Source organism: Euprymna scolopes, chromosome 39 (genome assembly GCF_053919585.1).
Source record: "Euprymna scolopes isolate OS-2025 chromosome 39, ASM5391958v1, whole genome shotgun sequence".
In the NCBI taxonomy this organism is placed as follows: Eukaryota; Metazoa; Mollusca; class Cephalopoda; order Sepiida; family Sepiolidae; genus Euprymna; species Euprymna scolopes.
Genome location: NC_136520.1, coordinates 40,696,971 through 40,712,853, shown reverse-complemented (window position 1 = coordinate 40,712,853; position 15,883 = coordinate 40,696,971). Strand labels below are relative to the sequence as shown.

Sequence of the window (15,883 nt, the reverse complement as noted above, 5' to 3'; positions counted from 1 at the left end):
ATGGCATAAGGGCCGACTTCACAAGATTTCCGGCTACGGTATCACTGGTAATGTTTTCTCAATAATTAAATCATTTCTCTCCGATAGGTTCATAAGAGTAGTGGTTGATGGGCAGAAATCAGAGGCCCACAGTATTAATGCTGGAGTCCTTCAGGGGTCCATCCTGGGCCCAACTCTATTCCTGATCTACATCAATGATTTCCCTAAACACATCCTTAAATCATTCGTTGACATCTATGCTGATGACACGACCATCTATAGCAACACATCAAAGGCCGTAAATGATAAGGTTCTCACTAATTCTCTCTCTTTCTTCTGATCTTGAGCGCGTGGTACAGTGGGGGAAGAGGTGGCTGGTTACTTTTAATGCATCCAAAACCAAGCTTCTATCTTTACATCATCAACGCTCTGATCCCCATCTGACATCAGTTGAAATGGATGGCTCTCGTCTTGGGGAGGCTCCATGTTTTGACAAGCTTTTGGCTTTGACCTTTACCCCTGATCTGAAATGGAACACGTACATCAGGTTTGTTACCAAGAACGCTGGGAAAATGGTGGGATCCTTCTACCGCTCCAGAAGATATCTCACTATTGATGCAATTCTCTATCTGTATAAAAGCCAAGTACGTTCAAGGATGGAGTACTGCTGCTACATCTGGGCTGGAGTTGCTAAAAAACAGCCTATCCTGCCTTGACAGAATACAAAATAGACTTCGTGGCTTAGTGGGGGATGCCCTTTTCTCTTCCATGCACCCTTTCTCCCACGGAAGAGACGTTGCGAGCCTGTCTTTGTTTTATCGTTATTTCCATGGCAAGTGCTCGTCTGGGCTCCAATCTCTCGTCCCCCCTCGTCAATCTTTCACGAGAAACACCCGACAGGCTGAAACTACTGTTAATAATTTTCCCCACTCTTTATCTGTGCCTAAATCCAAACGTGGATTCCATGAGCAGAGCTTCTTTCTCAGAAGTGCACGACTGTAGAACTCTCTTCCATTTGCCTGTTTCCCACCTGACTACAACTTGGATGTCTTCAAGTCCAACATAAACAAATTCCTGACAAACCGCCCTCTTAAGTAAGACACTCTATCAAATCTCCAATACTAATGATTACTACAATACTATCTCATTGAGTACTGTACACGCAATAACCCTTATCCCTGAGTGGCCTCCGGGCCTTGATAAGTGGTGACCTCCATGTAAAAGAAAAATCTCATTGAGAGGGGATGGTCAACTTTTAAATGTAGATATAATTTCCTTTAAAATTTGAAAAACGTCAAAATGTTTTCTCTTCATGTATTGTATCCAAGATTTTGACAAAACCTTTGTGAGATATTCATATATATTTTGCACTTGTGCTAAAAACTGAAAAATAAATACAAAACAATAATTACAGAGTGGAACAATACAACACTACAGTTTTATTTTAAAACTTTTATTGATAGAATCAGTTCAGGTAACTTCATTGTGTAGTAGAGCTGATATCTATTCAGCCTCAACCACCGCTTTGATACTGGTCCAGAACTGGGAACATGCTTTTTCCACAACCGCCTCTAGGAGCTCGGTGAATACTCTGCGGATGGCGGCGATCAGCCTGTCTTTGGTGTTGTGGGAGGTCATGTTGGTGATGTTCTCGACGGACGACCAAACGAAGTTGTCCAGCAAGTCCAGTTTGGGGGAAGAGGGGAGGTCAGTGAGAGAAGGGTCCAAAGTCGTAGCAACCATTCTGAAGCCTGGGTCTCTTTGGACTTGTGGACCAGCACCGAGTTCTGTTGCTACACTCAGGATCTGCCAGCGGCCACTTGATTCTATCAGGGGATCACCACACTCTTCAACACATCCAGATACACTTTGGTGTTGACTTTCAAGCTGACTTCGAATATGTGAGGTGGCATGATGTGACTCTCGCTTGAAACCACATAACGGTGACCGAAAACTTTGTTTTCATCACCCTAGACACGTCCCAGTTATCCGGATTTGAATTTTGAGGGTGTATGTAATGGTTCTGTTGTCAAAACCTGGATCGGTATAGAGCATGAGTTTACAGCGGCACATCTCCGATCTCGCTCGTTGAACATTGTGTAACTGTCAGACATGTTAGACGACACCAATGGCTCTTGAGATTTGTACGCAACTGACCAACTAGCAGATGGTCTGCAACAACAAAAAAAAAGAAAACCGGTGTTTAACAAAAGGAAATGGAATAATGTATTTTCTAAGGCGACAATTTTATCGTTCCACCCAGTATTTCAGAGGATGCGGTGACAAGACGCCGATCAGGTTAAAGAGCACCAGAAAAATTAAAATTGTTTTGGCGTTTTAAATATTTGAATATTAAAGTGTGAACTCTCTGAGAGGTGACATATAGACGTTTGGTGAATAAATGTGAAAAAGAATTTGAACATATCAAAATGGTTGATAAAAGGTTTGAAAAGTGAACTAGAATGGGAAAAAGTTTTTGTCTTTTTTTTTAAGAATTAAAATCAATTAAAATCCATCATTCTTGAGAAACTCCCCCCCCAGAAAGATAAAAGCCTAAATTTTATCGTATGAAAAGCAAAATAATATAAAACTTTTTCTGCTATTTTTAATAGAATTTTAAATTAAAAATTTTCCAAAACCACACCATTCACCGCCATTTTGTCGTGATCGATAAAACATTTAAAAAATTTTAAAAGGTTTTTGAACCAATTAATTTTTGTTTGTTTGTTTGTTTAAATAAGAGTTAGGATGATTTGCCATAAGAATATGCAAAAAAATATATTTACCTGAATTTTAAATAATTCTAACTTTTTATCACTCTATAGATTTGCGTAGCGAAATGAAAAAAACTACAAATTAATTATAGTTTAAAATAAACTACGGAGGCCTTGATAGGACTAACTAAACTTTATTTAGCCTTGTATTTTAACGTTTGACTTGATGATTGAGTTAGGGGTTTAATCCTTTTTTCATAAGCGGTGTGTGAGTGTGTGTGTGTGTGTGTGTGTGTGTGTGTGTGTGTGTGTGTGTGTGTGTTGCCTATATAACCCACGAAGTTAAGCAACGATTAGGCTGACCAGTTCCAGATGGGTGACCATTTTTGGAATGTTAGGCGCCGTATGTGTTCAAAAGAACTCCTGCATCTAGTATCACGCTTGATTCACCATAGGTAAATTAACAAAAAAATTGCCGAAAGAAATTATCGTATTTATAGCAAAATGCGCAGTTATTCATCGATTATTTTTCTTTTTTGATATCGATTCTTCAAAGGATTTCCTATTTAATGGTATATTAGCAATATTGGGTTCACTAAAAGAAAATTATTAATTTATTTTCCAAAGATTAAAAAATAGTGTTTTTCGTGAAAATAATGAATACATATATATTTTTTTTTTTTTTGCTAATCTGAAAGATAATAATTATTAACATATTCAACGAATTTCACACATCAAAACACAAAATTTGGATTTTCAACCTTAAAATCTGACACGTGCGCAGTTGTTGTTTTTTTTATCTACACTCGTCACCCTCCCCACAATACAATATATTTCGCTCAGTTTCAGCTGATTATTTTAAGAAGAAGGGAGTTTGTAGGCAATATATATATATATATATATATATATATATATCGATTATGAAAAAAAGTACACCATTATAAAGTTCATATTTCACTTAATAATCGGTAAAAATTTCGTATTGATTGGATAATTACTTGATTTTTGATAGATTTTTAAAGAAGGGCGCCATCAAAAACTACTTACTCTCTCCTTTCGGTTTTGGCTGTGCCTAAAGTGAACTCTAACATATTTACTTTGCTTATCATGATTTACCAATAAAAAATAAATTAGACTCTGACAGTCAAAGCTACATATAGAAATATAATGCCTAGCCTTAGGTTGTGTCCTAAGTCTTGTGTTGTTTGTTGGCTCCGTCGATCTCGAGAGATTATGGAATTGTGCGTCCTGATTCAGTCGGGGGGGTGCAGCTTGTGGAGTGGCTGTGCAGGCCGATACAGGAGCTGCAGTACTTGCAACAGTTGCTGCAGATGTAGCCTTTCTGTCTCTCTGCCAGTGTTGTAAATAAACAATATTCTAATAAATTAATATATATATTTATTATTTATTATTTATTATTTATTTTTATTTTATTTATTTATTTATTTATTTATTTATTTATTTTTGGTGACAAGAAAGAAGCAAATAAAAAGTCACTTTTGGAATCGGAAATAAGGCTCATTTTTTTTCCGATTCCGATACGGATTCCGTGCACACTTAGATAGATAGATAGATAGATAGATAGATAGATAGATAGATAAGGTGAAGGTTGAACGCACAACGCTATACCCTTCCACAACATGAACGCCACCACAGCATGAGAGATACGCCCAAAGACAGAACACGGACCTTCATACACACACACGGACTTCATCAAATGTTTTTAAAAATATGCACATGAATATCGGTGTGGTCACGACTAGGACACATTCACAGGCATATGCACACTGAGACAAGAAGAAGAAGAAGAAGAAGAAGAAGAAGAAGAAGAAGAAGAAGAAGAAGAAGAAAGAGGCCGATAGAAAAAGAAAAGATAGAGGTGATAGATAATGAAAGGATGTCTGCATACACAATACTGTATCGTGTCCATTGCCCTACTCCACCTACGACTAGAGCGCTTGGAGTATAGTCAAGGAGCGTGCGAAAGGATGCGTACACGGTTTTGCAAATAAATCATAAAGAAGCACGAACTCACACTCAAAGAGAATCAAGCGATAACACACGCACACATATGCTTGCAATGACATAATCAAAACACGGACAACACAAAGAGGCATACGCACTGAAGAGAGAGAAACGCACACATAAACACCACATAAACACCACATAGACACAGGCACACACACATACGGAATACATATACGACATAATCACGCTGACACACTGGTTCCCATCAGATCACCGAAGTAAAGCAACGTTGAGTCTTGTTAGTACTAAAATGGGGGACCATGTAGGAATTCCACGCGACTACCTTTACAAAGGGGTGCTCATTGTTTCTTGAGACTGAACGAAGACATCGCATATATATATATATATATATATATATATATATATATATATATATATATATATATATATATATATATATGCACCGATAGAAAGCGCTTGAGAAGAATATGCCCGAACAACAACTTTTGGGTGCCATTTTTTATAACACGCCTGCTGAAATTAAAATGACTGCTCGGCAAATGGAAAAAATATCCAGAAAAATCGGAAAAAAGAATAAATCGGTCGTGTTCAATCAGATGTGCTTGAATAATGACTTGCTACCAAAATATACAAATATATATATATGTGTGTGTGTGTGTGTGTGTGTGTGTGTGTGTGTGTGTGAGAGAGAGAAAGAAAGAGAGAGGGGGAAGTAAAGAGGGTTTGGTTTCGGTTGGTTGTTTTGTTTTACGGCGTGTCAACTTTTCCGGGTTATTTTAATGCCCAATGTTGTAGTTTTGTAAAATGTGGTAATTTTGTAAAATGTAGTAATTTTGAAAAATGTGGTAATTTTGAAACATGTGGTAATTTTGAAAAATTTGGTAATTTTGAAAAGATGTAATTTTGAAAATGTGCTGATTTTGAAACATGTGGTAATTTTGAAAATGTGTAATTTTGTAAAATGTGGTAATTTTGAAAAATGTGGTAATTTTGAAAATGTGGTAATTTTGAAAAATGTGGTAATTTTCAAAATGTGTAATTTTGTAAAATGTGATAATTTTGAAACATCTGGTAATTTTGAAAAATGTGGTAATTTTGAAAAATTGAAAAATTTGGTAATTTTGAAAAATGTGTAATTTTGAAAATGTGGTAATTTTCAAAAATGTGGTAATTTTGAAACATGTGGTAATTTTGAAAAATGCGGTAATTTTCAAAAATGTGGTAATTTTGAAAAATGTGGTAATTTTGAAACATGTGGTAATTTTGTAAAAATGTGGTAATTTTCAAAATGTGTAATTTGGAAACATGCGGTATTTTTTTAAAATGTGGTAATTTTGGAAACATGTGTAATTTTGAAAAATGTGGTAATTTTCAAAATGTGTAATTTTGAAGATGTAGTAATTTTGAAAATGTGTAATTTTGAAAATGTGGTAATTTTCAAAAATGTGATAATTTGGAAAATGTGTAATTTTCAAAAATGTGGTAATTTTGAAAAATGTGGTAATTTTGAAAAATGTGGTAATTTTGAAAAATGTAATTTTGAAAAGGTGTTATTTGGAAAAATTTGGTAATTTTGATAATGTGGTAATTTTGAAAAATGTGTAATTTTGAAAATGTGGTAATTTTGTAAAAATATGGTAATTTTGAAAATGTGATGATTTTGAAAAAGAAGGTTTTGTATCAAGTTATTCATATCTTTAAATATTTTATCATGGTGTTTGGTTTGATTATGTTTTACGGCATACCAACCCTTTTTCGGTTTCCATCATTTTTGCAAAAAGTTTTATGCTTCAACTCTTTTTATTTCCAAATATTTATTCATAATGTTTAGTTTGATTGTTTTGCAGAGAAAAAAATGTTATTACTTTGCTTGGGGTTTTGCAGGACATTATTGAAGAAAAAACAACAGGATTGATGTTTGGTACATTTAAGTGAGGAAACCAGTATCTTCACACAGCCTGATCTAGTTGTACCAAACAGAGAAGGAGAGAGGGGGGATCGTGTACAGATACGATCAGTGCACCTTAGATATATGCCCAAAGGTGAGAGGAAGGACACATACTCATGGGGAGGCAAACAAGTAGGGGTCAATCGAAGTATATAGAGTTGGAAACCTGGAACTCAGATACACCGTAGTTTGTTCAGCCACCTCCCACAGTGGCAAAGATTATTGTGGGAATCCAGCTTTCCCCACCCCCAAAACGGAGAAAGTCTGGACGGGTTTAAAATTAGCTATGATCGATCTCGTCGACAGTATCCGGTTAGGGTGTTTCAGGCGATAGGCCATAAACCAAACCTCTCACAAAGTACGAGATAGTGCTCCTGAAAGCACCTGTAACAGATACTACATTTTGATCATGGCCATTAGAGTCACATACAAGGTAGTACGCGTATAGTAATTTTTTTAATGAAAAACACATTTGTCTAAATATTACTACTACGAATTGAACTAAGAGAGAAAGCGAGAGACAGAGAGAAGGGGCGGGAGAGAAATAGAGGGACCCAGTTTTCCAAAGAAAATTGGAAAGACGGACACACGAACATTAAAAGAATTTAACGGCACCCTCACACGCACATATAGGAATACACACATATACGCGGACATTGCCTTTATCGAAATTAAAACACATACACACACACGCACGCGCGTTCACTGTGAGAAAAAAAATCGGTGCACACTGTACTGTTAAAAGCTCGTACACATATACAAATGAACTGAGAACGCACATACAAATAACGTACATTTACATATACACATTTTTACACATGCGCGCACTTCTTTTTTTTTTTTTTTTTTTTTTTTAATCCTTCCTCCTGTCGACTCAGTCACGGACAAATACGTCCCTGTGGTATACATCCAAGAGAGTAAGTAAAGCGAACTCGCACCTTGGCGCACTGGGTTGTCTAAAGAAAATACGGTGCAACTGACAAGCATACACAAAAAAAAAAAAACAAAGTATTAGCATTCGCGCACACATGGACGTATAGATGCGAGCTAGGCTCCCATAAAAAAAAAGAAAAAAGAAAAGAAAAAAATGTTAGAGTATCACAGTCAGGCATAGTCATTTTTTTTCAACAAAGGAATTAATAGTATTATTAATAGTATTATTAATAGTATTATTAATAGTATTATATTATTATTAGTGTTCGTGATAGTTTTTCTTTGTTTCTTTCTATTTTTCTTTCCTTGCTTTTCTTCTTTCCATTTTTTTTTAATTCTTTCTTAGCTTCTCTCTTTATCTCTTTTTCTCTCTTTTTTCTTCATCTGAAAAGGTTTACAGTTTTTCTTTTTTTCTCTTCTTTTTTTTTTTTTTCGTTCAATGCAGTTTCACATACCGTTTATCCAACACATAATCTGAGACTCAGACTCGTGCCGTAGATTGTAAACGATAATAATTATAACGTAATAACCGGCACGCGTGTGCGTATATAAAACACGTACGCATCATACGCACGCACTGCCTTCGTCAAAAAAAAAAACAACAACAAAAAAACGCTTAAACACACGCGCGCACTGTGCCATCGGTCGGTAAAGAGTTACATCGACGCACGCGCACGCACGACTATTTTGTTTCTTCTTTCTTTTTGTCAAAGCTGAATAAGGCACTTATATTTATTATTATTATTATTATTATTATTATTATTATTATTATTATTATTATTATTATTATTATTATTAGCATTACCTACAACACAAGTGTGTAGACGCACACAGGCGCGCTCTGATGACTACATGAAAAAGACGCGCACACAGAGAAATCGGTGTTATGCGGAGTTAACAGCTAGGGCGCGCACACAACGAGAGCCAAGTGTTAGCGCACGCACTTGCATAGCTCATATACACTGACTTCCTGAAAAGAACTGCGACGCACGTACGCACATGCTGACAAATCGGCGCATATAAAATTACAGCGAGGACACGCATACACGAAGAACGAGATTGTCAGTATTATTATTTTTAATAGTAGTAATAGTAGTAGTGTTAGTAGTATTTGTTGTAGTAGTAGTAGTACTACTACTACAACTTTTGTACCACCACCACCAACAACAACAACAACAACCAACGTCGCACGGATATTCTGTGTGGATAGGTTCTCCAGCCGCTTTTAAACAAGGAGGCAAAGGGAAATATATACGTTGTCTTCGGGTTTTTTTTATAATTTTTTTTTTCTTTTTTTGTCCGTCGTAAGTCGTTGTCACGTTTATTACGCCGACGGGAATTCTCCTCGGAGGTTACGAATAATAAATTGAATCACCGACCGGTGAAGGGACAATAGCAGGGATTGGTCACAATTTTCAAATTAAAGGTAAGCGTTTTATCCTTTCTTTTTTTTTATTGTTTATATATATATATATATATATATATATATATATATATATATATATATATATATATATATATATATATATATATATATATATTTATATCAAAAACTGAACGCTTGGAAATCTGTAGAATAATATTAAAACCAGAAAAACAACCGAAGCGAAAAAAAACATAGAAAAATGGAATCTTTTCCTTTCATTGAAAAGGAATTTAACAAACACAACGAAAAGTTAGGGTAACCTTTTTTTTTTAATGTTCTAAAATTTCTCCTTCTTTTTCCTTCCTTTCTTTCTTTGTATCGTTTTCTTCCCATTGTTTTTACTTTCTTTATCCTTCCTCTAAAAGTGTTGACAGGTAATCGTTAGACTTTCTTTCTCTTCCTCTTTCTTTAGTCTCTCTTCTTCCTCTTCCCCTCTTCTCTCCCCCGCCTCGTGTTACTACTCCTTTCTGCCTCCCTATTCTCTTCTCACATCTTTCCCTGCCCCCCCCCCAACACACACGCATTTCCTCTTCATCCAACCGGTTTTACAATTTATACACAAAACTCGCCCGATGCAACTTCACACAGTGTTAAACTCGTACACGAATTCGAATGCGTTGTCGAAGAAGGAGAAATCCTCATAGACCGTAGCATTTTTCTTTATTTTTGTCCCAATTCAGCGTTTTATTTTTGAAGAGCTTGATTTTTCTCATATTTAACAAAACAAAAAAAAAAACATTGGTAGTTCTGAACCCAAGATTTTCATGAAGTTATTCGGATGCGCCCGGCAGATGACGGGATTAACCGGAAACGGCCGGGCAAGCCTTATTACAAAAAAAAAAAAAAAAAAAGTTACACGCACATTATTACACCCCCCTCCCCATGTTAAGAATGGCGACGACCACTGAAATTCAGAAAGTAATACAGTGGAAAACCGTTTCCGGTTCTTCCCGTTATCCGCCGGACACACCCGAGTAGCTTCGTGGAAATTGCGGGTTCATAAAATGCAGAAGTACCAAAACGTCTTGTGCCTGACATTGCCCTCGTAAGGAAGTAAATAAATAGGGGGGGGTGCAGAAGACTTGGCGACTCGAAGTTCGCAGCAAACAGTTTTTTGTTTTGTGTTTTTAGAAAAAATAAATCTATAAATATTCATAAAATAACATTTTTTTATAAAACAAATTCAAAACAGAGAAGCAATAACTTTTAATAATTATTTTATGCAAAAAAAATAAGTGTATGGGCTTGTTAAGATAGAGTCGACGGATCGATATTTTTTAAATGTATCGTTTTAATCAGAAACAATAATACGTTCTTAATTGTCATGTTGAAAATAGTAATATATCCAAAAATTACGAAAATTCACCGAGTAGAAAGTTATTTATAGTTAAAATTAATTTTTACAGAAAATTGGGTAAAATTTAATTTTTTTAGGTGTTGTAAAGTAGACGATGAGGAGTTCACACACAGGGGGCATAACTCGGAACTTCCAATATTTGTAGCCGATAGCGATAGACCTTTTTTTTTTTTTAACTAAAAACACAATCGCAGTTGTTCTACTTGATGAATTTTCGTAATTTTTGGATACATTATTATTTTCGACATGACAATTAAGTACGTAATACGGCATAATCACGTTAGACAAACCGGCTCCCGTCAAATCACCGAAGTTAAGGAACGATGAGCCTGGCCAGTGCCAGATGGGTGACTATTTAGGACTTCCAGGTGCTGTATGTGCTCTCCGCTTATCTCGACATTGTTGCAAGGTGTCCTGGACTTCTTCTTGCCGCTGGACTCAAGCAGTACCGATTTAGGAGAAGTGTGGCTGAGGATTGCGCAACCCTTGCCTTACATAATTACACGCGCAGCTGCGTCTACAGTCTTTCGAGACTAAACGGGGGCAGAAATTGTTTTTGCTTAAAACAACATATGTAAAACAATTGATCTGTCGGCTATTTTAATAAGCACCGAGTTTTTTTTTTCTGACATTGTGTGCTGCCGACTTCGAGTCGCCGATTATTATGTATCACCTAAATAGGTACGCACACACACACACACACACACACACACACACACACACGCGCGCACGCGCGCGCTATGAATAAATACAAAATGCTATATCCAACATTTATTAAAAAAAGAAAGCTACATTTCAGTAAAAATGACTTTATTTATTTTTACAAAAACTTATTTTTACAGGCCGTTTCGTCATCACTCAGACAACCAAAATATTACGTTATATATCTTGAATTTTTATGAGTGTGACTACTAAGAAGTCAAGACCAAAATTGTGCAAAAAAAATTTTTTTTTTTTATTATTATATAACAACTAAGTCGGGTGAGTTTTTACTTTGGCACCAAAACCAACAATGTAGATATTTGCTTGATGCCCACCTAAACAAGATGCGACACAAGGTCGGAAAGCAGGGATGTCCAGTCAGAGCCCCGAAAGGAGGGGTACGCTGGCCTAGCAAAAAACTGCCAGGGCATCCCCCTCGGCGTTCCCTGGTAGGGGCGCCTCACGCAACAAACGATAAACTTGCCCCACCCGAAAGCTGGGTGCCAAGGCCCGGGAGAGTGGACCTCCTAAAAGGTAATACCCAGACGACGTACCTCAGTCCGACAGGTATTGAACCAGTTCCTGGCCCCACACCTGCCGGGCTGATTGTCAAGAACGTATTCTTGACTGGTGCGTTTTACCCAGTCTCCAAGCAACCGGAGCAGAGAGGAGATTCATCCTCCAACATTAAAAAATTAGAGGGTCATCAATAATTATAGGGTCATCAATAGGGTATGCAATTGAAATAGAATATTGCTGGTCATGTGCTTTTATAGGAGGTCCATACTCCCAGGCTTTGTCTTCTCTCTTTGTGAAGGGATTAGTTTATTGCTAATCGCCCAAGGTGCCTCTAACGGGGGATGCCGATAGGCTAACACATGAACTTTTAGCAGGTCAGAGTGCTCCTGCTAGGCTGGCGTGCAATCCCATTTTCCGACCGTCGCGGGAGAGAGATAAATATCCAAGTAGACAAAAACAGGCAAAAGTTATAACCTGTTGACGAAGAATCATTACTTTATGCCAAATTGATTATTGAATATGGTTAAATTTGTGCTCAGTGTTGCATTAAATACTAATCCCTATAAAACTGTAGCTGTGCATCGAATGGATACCATAATAATTACTTCGCTGCACCTCAACATAAAAGGTTCAGACAAAATTTCAGCCAGATCGGCCCGTGGTTTCCGACAAAAAGTACAACTTAAATACTAATTCATATTTAACCGCGTGTATCAAACGGATGACACAATATTTAGTTTGCTGCAACGTGATATTACAAAGGTCCATACAAACTTTCAGCTAGGTCGGTCCAGTAGTTTCTAAGATTAAGTGGAACGGACAAACAAATAGACAGACTAAGGGATATGTAAAAAGCATATATAAAAATATTCATATATGTAGGTTCAATTAGGAGCATAAGTTTCTCTTTCTTCTATATTTCATGTATTTAGATTTTCTGATATATATATATATATATATATATATATATATATATATATATATATATATATATATATACCGTACTTTGAGGTAATTGTGCCAACAAGCTAAAAGTGCTCTTTTGGCAACCACGCGTATAAAGAGCTCTGTTTTAGTTGGCGTGATTGCCCCCGAATTTGGCGCAATTACCCCAAAGTATGGTGTATATATATATATATATATATATATATATATATATATATATATATATATATATATATATATATAAATTCATTTAATTGCAATTTTATTTAATGCCGTAACAGCAAATTCTAGCTATGCTATAATTATAATTTGCTAATTTCTGTCTGTCCTCTGATGAGAGGAATAGCAAAAATAGCGTTCTTTGAAACTCCGCGGAATAAGGACTTTGAAAATTGTTTGTTTTTTTTTTTATTTTGAGTATTTAGTCGAACAATAAATTTAATTGTAAATTTTAACTCACGGTTTTAATTTCTTTTCTATTATATATATATATATATATATATATATATATATATATATATATATGTGTGTGTGTGTGTGTGTGTGTGTGTGTGTGTGTGTGTGTGTGTGTAGAGAGAGAGAAAGATAGAGTGAGAGAGAGAGTGTGTGTGTGTGTGTGTGTGTGTGTGTGTGTGTGTGTGTGTGTGTGTGTGTGTGTGGAGAGAGAGGAAGAGACGGAGTGAAAGAGAGAGTATCTCTACTTATCTATAAAAGGAACTTGGCTGCGTGTGTGAGTTCGTTCCCTCTAGGCTCCTAAACGGCTGGCCTTTTTTTTTTCTTTTTTTTTTTTTTTTTTTTGTTAATTTCACACAAATGTACTTTATGTGTATTGGAGTGTTCTTTTATCGGAATGCGTCTGATAAGTATCGATAATCGAAAAAAAAATGGATAAACGACGGAACAATTTGATCTTGACCAGAGTTAACACCTCATACAGCCTAACATCACAATTTCATTCTAGAAGTTTTATTACTACACAAGCAGAAAGGTCCAGTCTATAAAATCAACAGTAGGTTATTTCATATGACAGGGACGCGTTCGAAATAAATGTTTCTGTTTTGAGCACAACTAGACCATGATACTTGATTTTTGCATTTTAAACATTGAAGCCAATAATTTTACCAAATCAACTGTAGATTCTCTACAGTGCAATGTAGACTACAAAATGCGAACTAATTGAGTCCGGGGAGACATGTGTAACCTCTTTCAGGTACACTACTATGGGTTCCAGACGAAAGCAGGCAATCAATCGTTTTGATTAAAAAATGAGCGATTTAACCGATTTTGATGGCAATAAAAATATGGGAGAGTGGAATATTTGTTGATCCTCATTTAATCCCGGACAACGTCGGGTTTCCCTGCTCGTGTGTGAATAATAACATGATGAGTGCGCTATGAAAGCGTTGAGTTGAGTAGACGTTTCTTCATTCCCGCAGAAACCTCCGGTACAGATGGGTAAACAAGATACAGTTTTATGATGTACATATTGTGTAACAATTGGCACTTAGTAATCTGCTGACAGCTGTTTCGCAGTCTCACGGCTTTGCAGTGCATATAGGTACTCCTAAACTGAGGTTGATATTGTCGACAGTCGAGATTTCTTACCCTTCCGCAATAATCATTAATCATACTTTGAAAGAAAAAAACTAATACAGTTAATTTGCATTATCGACAACCGAGAAAACTCCATTCTTTTACAAAGAAGTATGCCCTACGTTTTTACACACACATGCACACACACACACACACACACACACACACATATATATATATATATATATATATATATATATATATATATATATATATATATATATATATATTGAGTAAAATGATTCATAATTTTGAATGAAAAATCTGTTTCAAAAGGAAAACAAACAAAATCAATAGATTGTACGATCGTTTCGGAGGCGATGTTTTTATTGAAATAAACAATATGTCCTGAACAATAATTTGATAAAAACCTTTTTTTAATTAAACAAAGTCTCCTCATCAGCAAAAGTATGGGGGGGGGTAAAGACACCAAAATAAACTAGCATTTTTGTAGTAAGGCAGATATTGCTTTTTTCCCGCCCGCTTTTAAAACCTTGTCATTATTTCAGTCCATCTATTCCTTGACATTTGTCGAATGTTGTCTCTGAATGGTTGAAATAATGATTAACATTCGCTCAAAATGTGTGTGTGTGTGTGTGTGTGTGTGTGTGTGTGTGTGTGTGCTTATCATTATTAACATAAATGTTTGTATAAATAAACATATAATAAACACGCTTTGTTCATTCATCGAGCTCTCTTTAATAAACACAGAAGTTTCAGTGGATTTACATCTACGAAACTAAATATGTACTAGCATTATATATATATATATATATATATATATATATATATATATATATATATATATATATATATATATATATACTTGCATTTAAGACCGGCGTTGCCCGGGTGTTTGGAGGTGTATGTTGAGCCAAAAAAAACGGTGATTTTTTTTTTACTTTGACCCCTATTATGACCCCTTAACATTTATTGTTTGGGCTCAAATCAAGTAATTATGTTCAAGGAACCTATATGTAAAATTTCAAGTGTTTAGACCCAAAATTGTCGGAGGAGTTTGGTAGAGTTCTCAAAGGTCAAATCGGTTAACTTTGACCCCTTAAAGCCAAATTTCTGGCCGAAAACGGATTTTCCCAAATCTCAGTACCCTGTATATCAAATTTTCCCAAATCTCAGTACCCTCTATATCAAATTTCGAGTCTGTAGATTTAAAATTGACAGAGTTATTGCGTAGGAAAATGTACACAGACACATTCACTTATATATATATATATATATATATATATATATATATATATATATATATATATATATATATATATATATATATAGCCATCCACATACAGTACTGTTTCACAACTCATTAGTGAGGCTAGACTAGCACCTCTCCCAAGCCGAGCAGCGAAACCAGAACTATCGCGTTGACAGTCGGCAGTTCTACCCATCGACCCACGGGAGAGTAAGTAACCTCCATAAATGTCTATTTTAAACAACCATTCGACCACCACTTTTATTGCATAATCGCGTTGACACACCGGTTCTCGTCGGATCACTGAAGTTAACCAACGTTGAGCCTGGTTAGTACCAGATAGGGTGCTATTTGGGAATTCTAGGCGCTGTATGTGCTCTCCGCAGCATTTGTCTTCAGTCGTCCAGTACATACACTTCACTTGCCACTGGTATTTAACAATGTCGACTCAGATGTGTGGTTGTGAGATTGTGCACCTCCTGCCACAACAATTTCACGCGCAGGCACCCCTACGTGGGGATCTATAGGATGTCAAAGACTGCGGAACCTATTTGTTTTATACATATGA

At 36.0% G+C, this 15,883-nt stretch overlaps 1 protein-coding gene across 1 annotated transcript in view; it reads left to right on the top strand.

Annotated features, from left to right (window-relative positions):
* Positions 1–8,013: 8,013 nt before the first annotated feature.
* The window catches only part of LOC145263773 (fibroblast growth factor receptor 1-like), a 389,904-nt gene continuing 382,034 nt past the window's right edge, over positions 8,014–15,883 (top strand). The window contains exon 1 of the mRNA XM_080120820.1: positions 8,014–8,989. The gene's annotated coding sequence lies outside the window, so the exon portion shown is untranslated. The remainder of the gene's footprint in view (positions 8,990–15,883) is intronic.